This window comes from Ranitomeya imitator, chromosome 2, assembly GCF_032444005.1.
Source record: "Ranitomeya imitator isolate aRanImi1 chromosome 2, aRanImi1.pri, whole genome shotgun sequence".
NCBI lineage: Eukaryota > Metazoa > Chordata > Amphibia > Anura > Dendrobatidae > Ranitomeya > Ranitomeya imitator.
In genome coordinates, this window is record NC_091283.1 from 64,439,912 (window position 1) to 64,458,210 (window position 18,299).

The following is an 18,299-nucleotide window of genomic DNA, read 5'->3' on the forward strand; positions in this document are numbered from 1 at the left end:
GATTCTTACCCATATGGTTGTGCTGAAGTCTGTATCCTCCATGTTTAAAGTTTGTGAATAAAGAAAACTCTTTTTTACTGACTCGGTGAAGCTGGACATTCCTTTCTTTTTTTGGACCTTGTACGCCTGGACACAGCGGGTCCGTGCTCCCGAGGTTTGGTTCTTGCATCACGGGTGAGCTGGTTTATGTTCCTTCTTACAAAATCCTTTTTGTAGTGCCTGCCAAAAGTGGATAAGGAAGGACAAATATTGAACCAAAATCAAGGTATGGGACATCCAAGGTTTATTAATGCGCATATTAATGGAGGACTAGTCCATTTAGTTCTTGTTTTTCATATTGTTAAAAAGTTAATGCTAGTTATGATAAGTGTACAGGAACACATAGTGTACCATAACTTGCCGAATATGAGGTTGAGTAGCACCAGACCCATCTGACTGCCCATGCCAATACATATTGAATATCCTTTTCACTATAAAAAGCATCTACTGTACAATGGGCATGAGAACATCAGAACTGGACAATGTAGTAATGAAATAAATTACTCCGGCCTGTTTTTATATCATGTACCTACTTACATAAACCATGACATTCCGCAGTGGCCTCTTTTAGCAGGATGATATGCCCTGGCAAACTGCAAAAAACAGTTTAGTTATGGATTAAAGAACACGACAAATAGTTTGTGGCATTCACTTGGCCTCCAAATCCTCCAAGTCTGAATCTGACTGTTCGCTCGAGAAAATTAGGCCCCCTCCACCGAGACACTTAAAACAGCTCAAATGGAGTCCAGACCTTCAAAGATCAGAAATGTTCGGGAATCAGGAGTAGGAATTATACAATAGTGGACAATGGTTTTTAATGTTATGTTTCTATTAGCTAAAGAGATATTACTGTATATTTCAGTTTTTTTAACTGACACTTTTGCAAAATTGACAATAGCACTATTGCTTAGTGTTTAGTAATATTCCTTTGCATGATTGTGTTCTTGGGTGTAAATCTGCTTAGAGTTTGTATGTATTCACTATGCTTTTATGGGTTTCCACAAGGTAACTTGGTTGCCTCCTACACTCCAAAAACATTATTATAGAGAAGTTTACTTTCTAACAAATTTGCATTACTGTGCCTGGTTTAGGAAATTGGAAATTAGAGACTGACCCCCACTGGAGCTGATATGAAGGAAGACAATCTCCAAAAAGAGCTACAGAATATATTACCAATAAATAAGCGAGAAACAAAACCAAAATTGACAACCGATATGATTGATCTTCATTTTGTTACTTTTTCCAATGTTTGTAAGTGAAACACAAATTTAATAACCAAACTATGCCGCTTTAACACCTGATTTATTTATATACAGAAAATTATGGGGTTGTGGGTAGAAATGTATAATTTGAGAATGGCTTACATAGTAATTTAGTAATCTTATTTTATGTGAAAAATGACTTGTTTTTAAGCCTCATTGCTCATAAAACATAAAGTAACCAACAGCTAACCTGGTTATCAAAGGGAATGTTGACTTTTATCCTGTCGCTGAGTCATTTATCGGTTCTTAACGTCATTTAGTGTCTTATCTGACACAAAAATATTTTTTTTAGGCATGAATGCTCTTAAACACAACAAAGGCATGCTCACCTATCACTAGTACTGTGGATACGGGGCTGACCACTCCTGAGGTCTGCATCGGCATTGGACACAATGCTTCCTTTGTTTGAAAGTCATAGGAAAGCTGAAGACTGTGATTGGCTGCAGCAGTCAGGTGACTAGAAGAGCGCGTATACTGTATACAGTAACCCATAGTGTTTTACCTTTTCTATATATTTATTGATGTTTTCTGTAATTTAAATATTATGCTAATGGAAATTTTTATATTGGATAACAATTTATTATACGATTCAATATACTTAGCACAATATCTACTATATAATTGTCTAAGGGTCACTTCCGTCTTTCTGTCTGTCTGTCTTTCTGTCACAGATATTCATTGGTCGCGGCCTCTGTCTGTCATGGAATCCAAGTCGCTGACTGGTCATGGCAAAACACCCACGACCATTGCCACGACCAATCAGCGATGTCCGCAGTCCATCGGCAATATGGCCGCTCTTTCCTCCCCGCAGTCAGTCAGTGCCCGCTCCATACTCCCCTCCAGTCAGCCCTCACACAGGGTTAATGCCAGCGTTACCGGACCGCGGTGTAACGCACTCTGGTTACGCAGCTAATAACCCTGTGTGACCAACTTTTTACTTTGAACTAGATCGTTCAATAGTAAAACGACCTAATGTTAAAAATAATAATAATAAAAAAATTGTTATTCTCACCCTCCGCCGTCGCGTCCTGTCCTCGCCACTGCAAGTGGCAGGTTCCGCTTCCAAAGATGCTATGGGAGAAGGACCTTCCATGACGTCACGGTCATGTGACCGCGACGTCATCACAGGTCCTGCGCTCATACCAATCCTGGGACCGGAAGCTGCCGCATGCACCGCACACAAGCGCCGGAACTACAACGGGCTCTTCGGATGGTGAGTATATGTTTCTTTTTTATTTTGTAACCTGTTACATATGTGCCTGGGCAATATACTACGTAGCTGGGCAATATACTACGTGTCTGTGCTGTATACTACGTGACTGGGCAATATACTACGTGTCTGTGCTGTATACTACGTGACTGGGCAATATACTACGTGTCTGTGCTGTATACTAAGTGGCTCTGTGCTGTATACTACGTCGCTGTGCAATATACTACGTGGCTGGGCAATATACTAGGTGACTGGGCAATTTACTACGTGGCTGGGCAATATACTATGTGGGCTGTGCAATACACTACGTGGCTCTGCTGTATACTATGTCGCTGTGCAATATACTATGTGGCTGGGCAATATACTATGTGGCTCTGTGCTGCATACTACGTCGCTGTGCCATATACTACGTGACTGGGCAATATACTACGTCGCTGGGCAATATACTATGTGACTGGGCAATATACTACGAGACTGGGCAATATACTATGTTACTGGGCAATATACTACGTGACTGGGCAATATACTACGTGGCTGGGCAATATACTATGTGACTCGGCAATATACTACGTGACTGGGCAATATACTACGTTACTGGGCAATATACTACGTGACTGGGCAATATACTACGTCGCTGGGCAATATACTATGTGACTGGGCAATATACTACGTGACTGGGCAATATACTACCTTACTGGGCAATATACTACGTGACTGACCAATATACTACGTCGCTGTGCCATATACTACGTGACTGGGCAATATACTATGTGACTGGGCAATATACTACGTGACTGGGCAATATACTACGTTACTGGGCAATATACTACGTGACTGGGCAATATACTACGTGGCTGGGCAATATACTATGTGACTCGGCAATATACTCCGTCGCTGGGCAATATACTACGTGGCTGGGAAATATACTACGTGGCTGGGCAATATACTACGTGGCTGGGCAATATACTACGTGACTGGGCAATATACTACGTGGCTGGGCAATATAGTACGTGGCTGGGCAATATACTACATGACTGGGCAATATACTTCATGGCTGGGCAATATACTACGTGACTGGGCAATATACTACGTGGCTGGGCAATATACTACGTGACTGGGTAATATACTACATGGCTGGGTAATATACTATGTGGCTGGGCAATATACTACGTGACTGGGCAATATACTACGTGGTTGGGCAATATAGTACGTGGCTGGGCAATATACTACCTGACTGGGCAATATACTACGTGGCTGGCCAATATAGTACATGGCTGGGCAATATAGTACGTGGCTGGCCAATATAGTACATGGCTGGGCAATATAGTATGTGACTGAGCAATATAGTATGTGGCTGGGCAATATTCTACGTGGCTGGGCAATATACTACGTGGCTGGGCAATATAGTATGTGACTGGGCAATATACTACGTGACAGGGCAATATACTACGTGACTGGGCAATATACTACCTGACTGGGCAATATACTACGTGGACAGAACAGAAGCATCTCTACTGGTCACAGAAGGTGAAAAAAGTGTCAGAGAACCTCCAAAAGCAGATGAGTGGAAGCATGTGACCAAAAGAAGCAAGAAGACCATGGAGAAATCACCAACCACACAACTGAAGAACCGATATCAAATCTTTGTAGAGGATGAAGATGGCACACCTAAGGATGAAACAATACCAGCAAGCAAAAAAGAAAAGGGCACACAGCAACAAGTGACAGCAAAAAGTACAGCCAAGAAGCAACGAAGAGTGGTGGTGGTGGGAGACTCACTACTGAGAGGCACAGAAGCAGCCATCTGCAGACCGGACATAACTGCAAGAGAAGTATGCTGCCTTCCAGGTGCGATGATCAAGGATGTGACCGATAGGATACCAAAGCTCTTCAACTCCAAGGACGTCCACCCATTTCTTCTGATACATGTTGGCACCAATGACACGGCAAGGAACGACCTACCGACAATCTGCAAAGACTTTGAAGAGTTGGGGAAGAAAGTAAAGGAACTGGATGCACAGGTAGTTTTTTCTTCTATCCTTCCAGTAGACGGGCATGGCACCAGGAGATGGAACAGGATCCTTGATGCAAACAACTGGCTAAGACGATGGTGCAGACAACAAGGATTCGGATTCCTGGACCACGGTGTGAATTACTTGTACGATGGACTCCTCGCCAGAGACGGACTACACCTCAACAAACCTGGGAAACACACATTCGCCAGAAGACTCGCTACACTCATCAGGAGGGCGTTAAACTAGAAGAAGAGGGGACGGGAAGAAAAACATTAGACTTGAACAAAGAAGATCCAGGAAAACATACTCAGAAGGGAGGTAAGAACATTTCTAAAACAATCCACAGCGAGGAGATTGGAACAAAACAAAATCCTCTAAACTGCATGCTCGCAAACGCCAGAAGCCTGACAAACAAGATGGAAGAACTAGAAGCAGAAATATCTACAGGTAACTTTGACATAGTGGGAATAACCGAGACATGGTTAGATAAAAGCTATGACTGGGCAGTTAACTTACAGGGTTACAGTCTGTTTAGAAAGGATCGTAAAAATCGGAGAGGAGGAGGGGTTTGTCTCTATGTAAAGTCTTGTCTAAAGTCCACTTTAAGGGAGGATATTAGCGAAGGAAATGAGGATGTCGAGTCCATATGGGTCGAAATTCATGGAGGGAAAAATGGTAACAAAATTATCATTGGGGTCTGTTACAAACCCCCAAATATAACAGAAACCATGGAAAGTCTACTTCTAAAGCAGATAGATGAAGCTGCAACCCATAATGAGGTCCTGGTTATGGGGGACTTTAACTACCCGGATATTAACTGGGAAACAGAAACCTGTGAAACCCATAAAGGCAACAGGTTTCTGCTAATAACCAAGAAAAATTATCTTTCACAATTGGTGCAGAATCCAACCAGAGGAGCAGCACTTTTAGACCTAATACTATCTAATAGACCTGACAGAATAACAAATCTGCAGGTGGTCGGGCATCTAGGAAATAGCGACCACAATATTGTACAGTTTCACCTGTCTTTCACTAGGGGGACTTGTCAGGGAGTCACAAAAACACTGAACTTTAGGAAGGCAAAGTTTGACCAGCTTAGAGATGCCCTTAATCTGGTAGACTGGGACAATATCCTCAGAATACAGATAATAAATGGGAAATGTTTAAGAACATCCTAAATAGGCAGTGTAAGCGGTTTATACCTTGTGGGAATAAAAGGACTAGAAATAGGAAAAACCCAATGTGGCTAAACAAAGAAGTAAGACAGGCAATTAACAGTAAAAAGAAAGCATTTGCACTACTAAAGCAGGATGGCACCATTGAAGCTCTAAAAAACTATAGGGAGAAAAATACTTTATCTAAAAAACTAATAAAAGCTGCCAAAAAGGAAACAGAGAAGCACATTGCTAAGGAGAGTAAAACTAATCCCAAACTGTTCTTCAACTATATCAATAGTAAAAGAATAAAAACTGAAAATGTAGGCCCCTTAAAAAATAGTGAGGAAAGAATGGTTGTAGATGACGAGGAAAAAGCTAACATATTAAACACCTTCTTCTCCACGGTATTCACGGTGGAAAATGAAATGCTAGGTGAAATCCCAAGAAACAATGAAAACCCTATATTAAGGGTCACCAATCTAACCCAAGAAGAGGTGCGAAACCGGCTAAATAAGATTAAAATAGATAAATCTCCGGGTCCGGATGGCATACACCCACGAGTACTAAGAGAACTAAGTAATGTAATAGATAAACCATTATTTCTTATATTTAGGGACTCTATAGCGACAGGGTCTGTTCCGCAGGATTGGCGCATAGCAAATGTGGTGCCAATATTCAAAAAGGGCTCTAAAAGTGAACCTGGAAATTATAGGCCAGTAAGTCTAACCTCTATTGTTGGTAAAATATTTGAAGGGTTTCTGAGGGATGTTATTCTGGATTATCTCAATGAGAATAACTGTTTAACTCCATATCAGCATGGGTTTATGAGAAATCGCTCCTGTCAAACCAATCTAATCAGTTTTTATGAAGAGGTAAGCTATAGGCTGGACCACGGTGAGTCATTGGACGTGGTATATCTTGATTTTTCCAAAGCGTTTGATACCGTGCCGCACAAGAGGTTGGTACACAAAATGAGAATGCTTGGTCTGGGGGAAAATGTGTGTAAATGGGTTAGTAACTGGCTTAGTGATAGAAAGCAGAGGGTGGTTATAAATGGTATAGTCTCTAACTGGGTCGCTGTGACCAGTGGGGTACCGCAGGGGTCAGTATTGGGACCTGTTCTCTTCAACATATTCATTAATGATCTGGTAGAAGGTTTACACAGTAAAATATCGATATTTGCAGATGATACAAAACTATGTAAAGCAGTTAATACAAGAGAAGATAGTATTCTGCTACAGATGGATCTGGATAAGTTGGAAACTTGGGCTGAAAGGTGGCAGATGAGGTTTAACAATGATAAATGTAAGGTTATACACATGGGAAGAAGGAATCAATGTCACCATTACACACTGAATGGGAAACCACTGGGTAAATCTGACAGGGAGAAGGACTTGGGGATCCTAGTTAATGATAAACTTACCTGGAGCAGCCAGTGCCAGGCAGCAGCTGCCAAGGCAAACAGGATCATGGGGTGCATTAAAAGAGGTCTGGATACACATGATGAGAGCATTATACTGCCTCTGTACAAATCCCTAGTTAGACCGCACATGGAGTACTGTGTCCAGTTTTGGGCACCGGTGCTCAGGAAGGATATAATGGAACTAGAGAGAGTACAAAGGAGGGCAACAAAATTAATAAAGGGGATGGGAGAACTACAATACCCAGATAGATTAGCGAAATTAGGATTATTTAGTCTAGAAAAAAGACGACTGAGGGGCGATCTAATAACCATGTATAAGTATATAAGGGGACAATACAAATATCTCGCTGAGGATCTGTTTATACCAAGGAAGGTGACGGGCACAAGGGGGCATTCTTTGCGTCTGGAGGAGAGAAGGTTTTTCCACCAACATAGAAGAGGATTCTTTACTGTTAGGGCGGTGAGAATCTGGAATTGCTTGCCTGAGGAGGTGGTGATGGCGAACTCAGTCGAGGGGTTCAAGAGAGGCCTGGATGTCTTCCTGGAGCAGAACAATATTGTATCATACAATTATTAGGTTCTGTAGAAGGACGTAGATCTGGGGATTTATTATGATGGAATATAGGCTGAACTGGATGGACAAATATCTTTTTTCGGCCTTACTAACTATGTTACTATGTTACTATGACATGCATATTCTAGAATGCCCGATGCGTTAGAATCGGGCCACCATCTAGTACATATATATATATACACTAGATTGTGGCCCGATTCTAACGCATCGGGTATTCTAGAATATGCATGTCCCCGTAGTATATGGACAATGATGATTCCAGAATTCGCGGCAGACTGTGCCCGTCGCTGATTGGTCGAGGCAACCTTTATGACATCATCGTCGCCATGGCAACCATTATGACATCTACGTTGATACTGTGCCCATTGCTGATTGGTCGAGGCCTGGCAGCCTTGACCAATCAGAGACGCGGGATGTCTACGTCCTTTATGACATCATCATCGCTGTGCCCGTCGCTGATTGGTCGAGGCCGCCAGGCCTCGACCAATCAGAGACGCGGATTTCTACATCGATACTGTGCCCGTCGCTGATTGGTCGAGGCCTGGCGGCAACGGGTATTCTAGAATATGCATGTCCCTGTAATATATGGACAATGATGATTCCAGAATTCGCGGCAGACTGTGCCCGTTGCTGATTGGTCGAGGCAACCTTTATGACATCATCGTCGCCATGGCAACCATTATGACATCATCGTCGCTGTGCCCGTTGCTGATTGGTCGAGGCCGCCAATGCTGTGCCGGCCTCGACCAATCAGAGAGCAGGGATTTCCAGGACAGACAGACAGACAGACAGACGGAAAAACCCTTAGACAATTATATATATAGATACTTATACTGTACTTAGCACAAACTATCCAAAGAAATTGATGTACTATTTAATAGACTCTGATGTTAGTTCCAGTTAACAAAATTGGCTAAGTTACAGAATATCAACTTTAATGTTTACTGTCTGCTCATTCACTAATGGTGACATTGGCAGAACTTTTCATAAACTATCTCTTTCAAAAAATATCATACGTGACCTTGGTAGATTAATGTTTTTATAATTGTTATCAAAGGATGACACATTTTCCAGATAAATTTCCTTTTCTTATCCTTTGCTGATGTTAAAAGGTTTGCCACCAAAACTATTTACTAGTTATCTGTAAATTATTGATAAATGAGGATAGGAGTGAACAGAGACAGAAAAGGGTCGCATGTGCAAAAAAATATATATGAGCCCTTTGCAGTTCAACAGCAATCATAATGCACAATTCCACCTGCTTTTAATGTGTAAGTGGTTGGGCTCCTAAGACGCATCAAGGACCATATGGGTGGCGGTGAGTAGCAGAGGCGCCGGAGAGGTGAGTGGTAAGATAAAATAAAGACTTTTTAAATTTTTTTTACATATTATGTATATTATACTCTGGGGTCTAGAAATACTCAAGAACATAAAAAAGGGATATTGAATTCGTAGAGAATAATTCTCCAAGAATCTAATTTCCTGGGAAAAAAAAAATTACTGAATGGTTAGAAAGGGATAACACTTCACAACAAAAGAGAGCAAGGATTCTTAACCCCTTCATGACCCAGCCTATTTTGACCTTAAAGACCTTGCCGTTTTTTGCAATTCTGACCAGTGTCCCTTTATGAGGTAATAACTCAGGAACGCTTCAACGGATCCTAGCGTTTCTGAGAATGTTTTTTCGTGACATATTGGGCTTCATGTTAGTGGTAAATTTAGGTCAATAAATTCTGCGTTTATTTGTGATAAAAATGGAAATTTGGCGAAAATTTTGAAAATTTCGCAATTTTCACATTTTGAATTTTTATTCTGTTAAACCAGAGAGTTATGTGACACAAAATAGTTAATAAATAACATTTCCCACATGTATACTTTACATCAGCACAATTTTGGAAACAAAATTTTTTTTTGCTAGGAAGTTATAAGGGTTCAAATTTGACCAGCGATTTCTCATTTTTACAACGAAATTTACAAAACCTCACATTTGAAGTCAGTTTGAGGGGTCTATATGGCTGAAAATACCCAAAATTGACACCATTCTAAAAACTGCACCCCTCAAGGTACTCAAAACCACATTCAAGAAGTTTATTAACCCTTCAGGTGCTTCACAGCAGCAGAAGCAACATGGAAGGAAAAAATGAACATTTAACTTTTTAGTCACAAAAATTATCTTTTAGCAACAATTTTTTTATTTTCCCAATGGTAAAAGGAGAAACTTAACCACGAAAGTTGTTGTCCAATTTGTCCTGAGTACGCTGATACCTCATATGTGGGGGTAAACCACTGTTTGGGCGCACGGCAGGGCTTGGAAGGGAAGGAGCGCCATTTGACTTTTTGAATGAAAAATTGGCTCCACTCTTTAGCGGATACCATGTCACGTTTGGAGAGCCCCAGTGTGCCTAAAAATTGGAGCTCCCCCACAATTGACCCCATTTTGGAAACTAGACGCCCCAAGGAACTTATCTAGATGCCTAGTGAGCACTTTCAACCCTCAGGTGCTTCACAAATTGATCTGTAAAAATGAAAAAGTCCTTTTTTTTTAACAAAAAAATTTTTTTCACCTCAATTTTTTCATTTTCACATGGGCAATAGGATAAAATGGATCATAAAATTTGTTGGGCAATTTCTCCCAAATACGTCGATACCTCCCAATGGTAAAAGGAGAAACTTAACCACGAAAGTTGTTGTCCAATTTGTCCTGAGTACGCTGATACCTCATATGTGGGGGTAAACTACTGTTTGGGCACACGGCAGGGCTCGGAAGGGAAGGCGCGCCTTTTGACTTTTTGAATGGAAAATTAGCTCCAATTGTTAGCGGACACCATGTCGCGTTTGGAGAGCCCCTGTGTGCCTAAACATTAGAGCTCCCCCACAAGTGACCCCATTTTGGAAACTAGACCCCCCAAGGAACTCATCTAGATGCATATTGAGCACTTTAAACCCCCAGGTGCTTCACAGAAGTTTATAACGCAGAGCCATGAAAATAAAAAATAATTTTTCTTTCCTCAAAAATGATTTTTTAGCCTGGAATTTCCTATTTTGCCAAGGGTAATAGGAGAAATTGGACCCCAAATGTTGTTGTACAGTTTGTCCTGAGTACGCTGATACCCCATATGTGGGGGTAAACCACTGTTTGGGGGCACGGCATTTGGCTTTTTAAATGGAAAATTAGCTCCAATCATTAGCGGACACCATGTCACGTTTGGAGAGCCCCTGTGTGCCTAAACATTGGAGATCCCCCAGAAATGACCCCATTCTGGAAACTATACCCCCAAAGGAACTAATCTAGATGTGTGGTGAGGACTTTGAACCCCCAAGTGCTTCACAGAAGTTTATAACGCAGAGCCATGAAAAAAAAAAAATTATTTTCTCAAAAATGATCTTTTAGCCTGCAATTTTTTATTTTCCCAAGGGTAACAGGAGAAATTTGACCCCAAAAGTTGTTGTCCAGTTTCTCCTGAGTACGCTGATACCCCATATGTGGGGGTAAACCACTGTTTGGGCACATGCCGGGGCTCGGAAGTGAAGTAGTGACGTTTTGAAATGCAGACTGATGGAATGCTCTGTGGGCATAACGTTGCGTTTGCAGAGCCCCTGATGTGGCTAAACAGTAGAATCCCCCCACAAGTGACCCAATTTTGAAAATTAGACCCCGTAAGGAACTTATCTAGATGTGTGGTGAGCACTTTGAACCCCCAAGTGCTTCATAGAAGTTTATAATGCAGAGCCGTGAAAATAATAAATACGTTTTCTTTCCTCAAAAATAATTATTTAGCCCAGAATTTTTTATTTTACCAAGGGTTACAGGAGAAATTGGACCCCAAAAGTTGTTGTCCAGTTTCTCCTGAGTACGCTGATACCCCATGTGTGGAGGTAAACCACTGTTTGGGCACACGTCGGGGCTCAGAAGGAAAGTAGTGACTTTTGAAATGCAGACTTTGATGGAATGGTCTGCGGGCATCACGTTGAGTTTGCAGAGCCCCTGGTGTGCCTAAACAGTAGAAACCCCCCACAAGTAACCCCATTTTAGAAACTAGACCCCCCAAGGAACTTATCTAGATATGTGGTGAGCACTTTGAACCCCCAAGTGCTTCACAGACGTTTACAACACAGAGCCGTGAAAATAAAAAATCATTTTTCTTTCCTCAAAAATGATGTTTTAGCAAGCATTTTTTTATTTTCACAAGGGTAACAGGAGAAATTGGACCCCAGTAATTGTTGGCAGTTTGTCCTGAGTACACTGATACCCCATATGTGGGGGTAAACCACTGTTTGGGCACACGTCGGGGCTTGGAATTGAGGGAGCACCATTTGACTTTTTGAATACGAGATTGGCTGGAATCAATGGTGGCACCATGTTGCGTTTGGAGACCCCTGATGTGCCTAAACAGTGGTAACCCCTCAATTCTACCTCCAACACTAACCCCAACACACCCCTAACTCTAATCCCAACTGTAGCCATAACCCTAATCACAACCCTAACCCCAACACACCCCTACCCTAATCCCAACTGTAGCCATAACCCTTATCACAACCCTAACCACAACCCTAATTCCAACCCTATCCCTAAGGCTATGTGCCCACGTTGCGGATTCGTGTGAGATTTTTCAGCATCATTTTTGAAAAATCCGCGGGTAAAAGGCACTGCGTTTTACCTGCGGATTTACCGCGGATTTCCAGTGTTTTTTGTGCGGATTTCACCTGCGGATTCCTATTGAGGAACAGGTGTAAAACGCTGCGGAATCCGCACAAAGAATTGACATGCTGTGGAAAATACAATGCAGCGTTTCCGCGCGGTATTTTCCGCACCATGGGCACAGCGGATTTGGTTTTCCATAGGTTTACATGGTACTGTAAACCTGATGGAACGCTGCTGCGGATCCGCAGCCAAATCCGCACCGTGTGCACATAGCCTAATTCTAAAGGTATGTGCACACGCTGCGGAAAACGCTGCGGATCCGCAGCAGTTTCCCATGAGTTTACAGTTCAATGTAAACCTATGGGAAACAAAAATCGCTGTACACATGCTGCGGAAAAACTGCACGGAAACGCAGCGGTTTACATTCCGCAGCATGTCACTTCTTTGTGCGGATTCCGCAGCGGTTTTACAACTGCTCAAATAGAAAATCGCTAACCCTAACCCTAGCCCTAACCCTACCCCTAACACTACCCCTAACCCTAGCCCTAACCCTACCCCTAGCCCTAACCCTAGCCCTAACCCTACCCCTAACCCTACCCCTAACTCTAGCCCTAACCCTAACCCTATTCTAACATTAGTGGGAAAAAAAATTATTTATTTTTTTATTGTCCCTACCTATGGGGGTGACAAAGGGGGGGGTCATTTATTATTTTTTTATTTTGATCACTGAGATATAATCTATCTCAGTGATCAAAATGCACTTTGGAACGAATCTGCCGGCCGGCAGATTCGGCGGGCGCACTGCGCATGCGCCCGCCATTTTGGAAGATGGCGGCGCCCAGGGAGAAGACGGATGGACCCCGGCAGGATCGGTAAGTATGATGGGGTGGGGGGGACAAGGGGGGGGATCGGAGCTTGGGGGGGTGGATCGGAGCGCGGGAGGGGTGGAACGGAGCACGGGGGTGGTGGAACGGAGCACGGGGGGGTGGAACGGAGCACGGGGGGTGGATCGGAGTGCAGGGGGGGTGATTGGAGCACGGGGAGGGTGATTGGAGCACGGGGGAGCGGACAAGAGCACGGGGGGAGCGGAGCACAGTACGGAGGGGAGCCGGAGCAGTGTACCGGACAGATCGGAGGGCTGGGGGGGCGATCGGTGGGGTGGGGTGGGGGCACATTAGTGTTTCAAGCCATGGCCGATGATATTGCAGCATCGGCCATGGCTGGATTGTAATATTTCACCAGTTATAATAGGTGAAATATTACAAATCGCTCTGATTGGCAGTTTCACTTTCAACAGCCAATCAGAGCGATCGTAGCCACGGGGGAGTGAAGCCACCCCCCCTGGGCTAAACTACCACTCCCCCTTTCCCTGCAGATCGGGTGAAATGGGAGTTAACCCTTTCACCCGATCTGCAGGGACGCGATCTTTCCATGACGCCACATAGGCGTCATGGGTCGGATTGGCACCGACTTTCATGACGCCTACGTGGCGTCATGGGTCGGGAAGGGGTTAAGTAAGGTCTAGAAAATTGCTCAAAGCCTTAAGCTGGCTATAGATATTAGATGACTGTTGGCCGAACGATGTTTTGGCCAAGTGTTCAGATGACAGCCATCTTGGCCGACTCTCCCATACACAATAGCGCTTGTTTGGCTAAGTGGTCCTGTGTTGTTTGTGAAAAATCCACTGGTTGTTGTGTCTGCCAGTTGCTTATCCCTGGAAGAAAAATACAATTGGCAATCCAAAATCCAACAAGCCCGATTGACATCTCCCCCGATACCTTCACACACATTAGGCTGTCACACAAGCCCAATGGACCTCTCCCCTGACACCCTCACACACATTAGACTGTCTTCCGAAACCATTGATAGCGGCGGGTGCAACCAACATTAGACTATTGCATATGGGAGCCTATAGTATGCAGCCTATAGCAATAGAGGAGTGGTGTGGGGTTCAAATCCAAAGAGAGTGCATATGAGTGACCAAAAATGTGGGAAACAAGGAGAGTAAATATCCTAAACAGATTGTGCGGATCCACATTGCTGTTAATAATGAACCAAGCAGGTGGGAAAGCAATCATCCAAAAATACCTGAAAGTCTGAAAACTTGAGCACTCTTTCCGATGTCGGTGAAAAAAAAAAAAGGGTCCATTATTTTTTCAGGCCGGTGGTAAATGAGCAGTGTTAGTTTAACTTGTCTTTATAATTCATTATGATTTTAAACTTTGTCTTTAAAATGATTATCTGATTCTTGGATAAGTTGTCCAAAAAAGAAAAAGAAATTCTGATTGGCAATCCTGGGGAGAAGAGCCATCAAAGCCAATTAATTGCCATCTGTGTGTCTGTGGCAATGTGAGTTTAGTTGCTCAAGTTTTCTACTTTCTTCTTGAAAAATGTACAAGCCTCTTGGTAAAGATTTGTTTCTGATGGGGAATGAAATGACCTGCGGGCTGTACACCTATCCAATATGGCCACAAGATTTTGAGATTTGCTCAGACCAGTTTGACCCCACACCAATATTACAATGGAGACTACCAATTCATTACTCCAGGATGACTTTCTCCTTCCATATGTTCACGACTCAATTGCTATATTGAGTACATAGCACAATTATCATGAAGTGTCCACACAGCCTGCCAAATTTCCGACTATGACTCAGACATAGATCCCTATGCCAATTTAAATGTTTGTGTCATTTTGCTGCTATGTGCAGATTTTTCTTTATCTGATACACGAGAAAAAAAATGACTTCTACTTTGCTTCTCTGTGAATGTTACAACCATTCCAGGCTTTCCCATCTATGGTAAAGGAAGAGAACGCATTTTTAGTCTTTTCAAACTATGATTTACACCCAGTGGAAATATCAATAAAATGGGATTTAATATTCTTTGGCGGTGTACAGTGTTTAACAACTGCTTTTATCAACTAAACTCAAATATGTTCTCCAGTTGTTTGATGCATTTTAAGAATCATTGTCCTACTCGGAAACTGGAAAGATTCATTCCTGAAAATAGCCTTCCTGGATTTATAAGAAAACAATAAAACAGGAACAACCTCAAAACCACTTGTCTCATTCTTATTAAAAAAACAACAACTTTTATTCTAATTATTTGCCGTGGTTTGTAAACTTTCAAATGAAACATTTCTAAGGAAATCATTTATGTACCAGTGTAAAATGGAACCGATCCAGAGCAAGCTTCCTGAGTTCCTTTTGACCTTGACTCCCGGCGTTGACCCTTAAGTCTTACTTTCTTCAAATTTAGAATTTCTGAAACATGCATGATTGGAATATATCAGCTGATGACTCAATGCATTAAGCTGAAAATTCCAAAAAAACATACTACTGTTTCAGGAATGTCGTAATTTTATAACACAATTCCTGCACATTTCGATCCGAGGTAAATGATTAATCACTTTAAATATCGAGTGCCAGGACTCGAGATTAATCTGAATTTATCTGGAAAGCGGTTAGCATGAGGGGTGAAGAACCTGCTGTGTCAAAAACATGCAAACATGGACATGTCAAGAAGTAGATCACCCATGATTAGTGTTGAGTGATACCTTCTGATAATTGAAAGTATCGGTATCGGATGGTATCGGCCGATATCGGCAAAATATCGGATCTCGCCGATACCCAATACCAATACAAGTCAATGGGACACAAATATCGGAATGTATCCTCGATGGTTCCCAGGGTCTGAAGGAGAGAAAACTCTCCTTCAGGCCCTGGGATCCATATTAATGTAAAAAATAAAGAATAAAAATAAAAAATATGGCTATACTCACCCCTCCGAAGGACCCTGGCTGTCACCGCTGCAAGCGTCCGCCTCCGTTCCTGAGAATGTAGTGAGTGAAGGACCTTTGATGACATCACGGTCAGGTGACCACCTGACCGCTCACGTGACCGCTCACGTGACCGCTCACCTGACCGCGACGTCATCGAAGGTCCTTCACTCACTACATTCTCAGGAACGGAGGCGGACGCTTGCAGCGGTGACAGCCAGGGTTCTTCGGAGGGGTGAGTATAGCCATACTTTTTATTTTTATTCTTTATTTTTTACATTAATATGGATCCCAGGGCCTGAAGGAGAGTTTCCTCTCCTCCAGACCCTGGGAACCACACGCACCACACACTCCGATACCGATTTCCGATATCACAAAAATATCGGAACTCGGTATTGGAATTCCGATACAGCAAGTATCGGCCGATACCTGATACTTGCAGTATCGAAATGCTCAACACTACCCATGATAGATTCTTAGATACTACGTGAATGTGAAAAAAAAGATGAGTATTCCAAAAATAATAAACAGAGGAAAGTGAGACAAGCAAACCTTCTAGAAAGGGGATAAAAATCCATCAGCATGTTATTACTATGTAATCTGACAGCAGCATGATGTTGGAGGTGAAACCCTGATTACAGTGATGTGTCACATAATTTACTGGGTGCAGAAGTTGTGATAGAATCACAGTTTTCTCTGCTGCAAATCTACAGATTTGCTTGTCATCCTAGCCCACTGGCCAATCTAATCTTCTATGTATCGTTGCAATTTTAGTAGATGTGCTGTAGATCTAGCAGAGCTCAGAAAGCTGAGACCTGTTTAACCCCGCCCACATCACTGATTGGCAGATTTCTGTGTACACTGTATATAAACAGAATACTGCTAATCAGTGGTGAGGGCGGGGTTGGACAAGGAGCCATGAGACACCTAGTCGTCTACAGTAGTCTCCTGCTGATAAAACATTGATTTTATTGAAATAACAATACACAGCTAGTGATGAGCGAATATACTCGTTACTTGAGAATTCCCGAGCACGCTCGGGGGTCCTCTGAGCAGCTGAATGATTTACAGCTACTAGCCAGGCTACGTACATGTGGGGGTTGCCTGGTTGCTAGGGATTTCCCACATGTAATCAAGCAGGCTAGTAGCTGTAAATCATTCAGCTGCGGTGAAAAAAACTAAATCTCCGAGCACTAAAAAACGCTCAGAGGACACCCGAGCATGCTCGGGAAATCTCGAGTAACGAGTATATTCGCTCATCACTATACACAGCCTTGTACGTGACACATCACTGGAATCAGTGTCTCTTCCCCTACATCATATCTCAGATTACATAGCAAAAATATGCCAACAAAAGTTTTAACATGAAGGAAGACACCAGAAACATGCTGTTGTCAAGATAGTTTCATGGATTAATTATATTTTTATTTAGTCACCAAAAGCCATTCAATATAAAATATCTTTAATGGGAAAATAGATTTAATCATTTTGTTAAGTGATGCTTCAAAATAGCAAAGTCTGTAGCAGACAAAAAATTTTTTTTAAAAATTATGTTCGGCACACAGGGAACCGATCAGAAGGTTTACAGACATAAAATTAATGAAAAGCGTTTGAAATGATAACTATGTTTATATCTTTGTATTGCAAGTCCATTTCTCCTTTTTCTAGAAAGCCATTGACGAAGGAGTAGGCAATTAAGCTTACAAGTCCTAGGAGCTTTGCATGTACTTACAGCTCTCTGGATGTTAGGTCTCGAGTTCCCGCTTCGAGTTGTTAATGTGTGTATGTTGTGAGTGAAAGTCGCTCTTTAAATAACCCTCCCTATTGAATGTCTGTTCGCGGAAGGTGTATGTTTGCTGTCTAGACCCCCTCTTATCCTACAGCACTAATCACACATTACAGCGTCCAGTTGCTGTGACCGCCAGTACGGCGCCGTGCACTTCCTCTGTGCTTTCCTTACCCAAGCCTGGGTGGTTAGTGGCGTTCGTCAGTGCGGCACCGCATGCACTCTTGTGCTTTAATATTATTATTTAGTTTCCTTACACACCCAGTTGCGGTGTTGTGCCAGCAAGTGTCTAATCGGACTTCAATCCTAGTTGGGGTTGAGTTAGCTGACTACTTGCTCGCACTCTATGTGCGGTACCGCGGTCCTGTGACGCAACAGGATCGCTTCCTTCACGCTGGGTGAAGTTTAACC

The 18,299-nt window shown here is 42.6% G+C and overlaps 1 non-coding gene across 1 annotated transcript; it reads right to left on the minus strand.

Annotated features, from left to right (window-relative positions):
* Positions 1-16,792: 16,792 nt before the first annotated feature.
* On the minus strand, positions 16,793-16,899 carry LOC138668305 (U6 spliceosomal RNA). Its single transcript, XR_011319131.1, has one exon. It is a non-coding gene; the product is annotated as a U6 spliceosomal RNA (small nuclear RNA).
* Between the last annotated feature and the right edge of the window lie 1,400 nt (positions 16,900-18,299).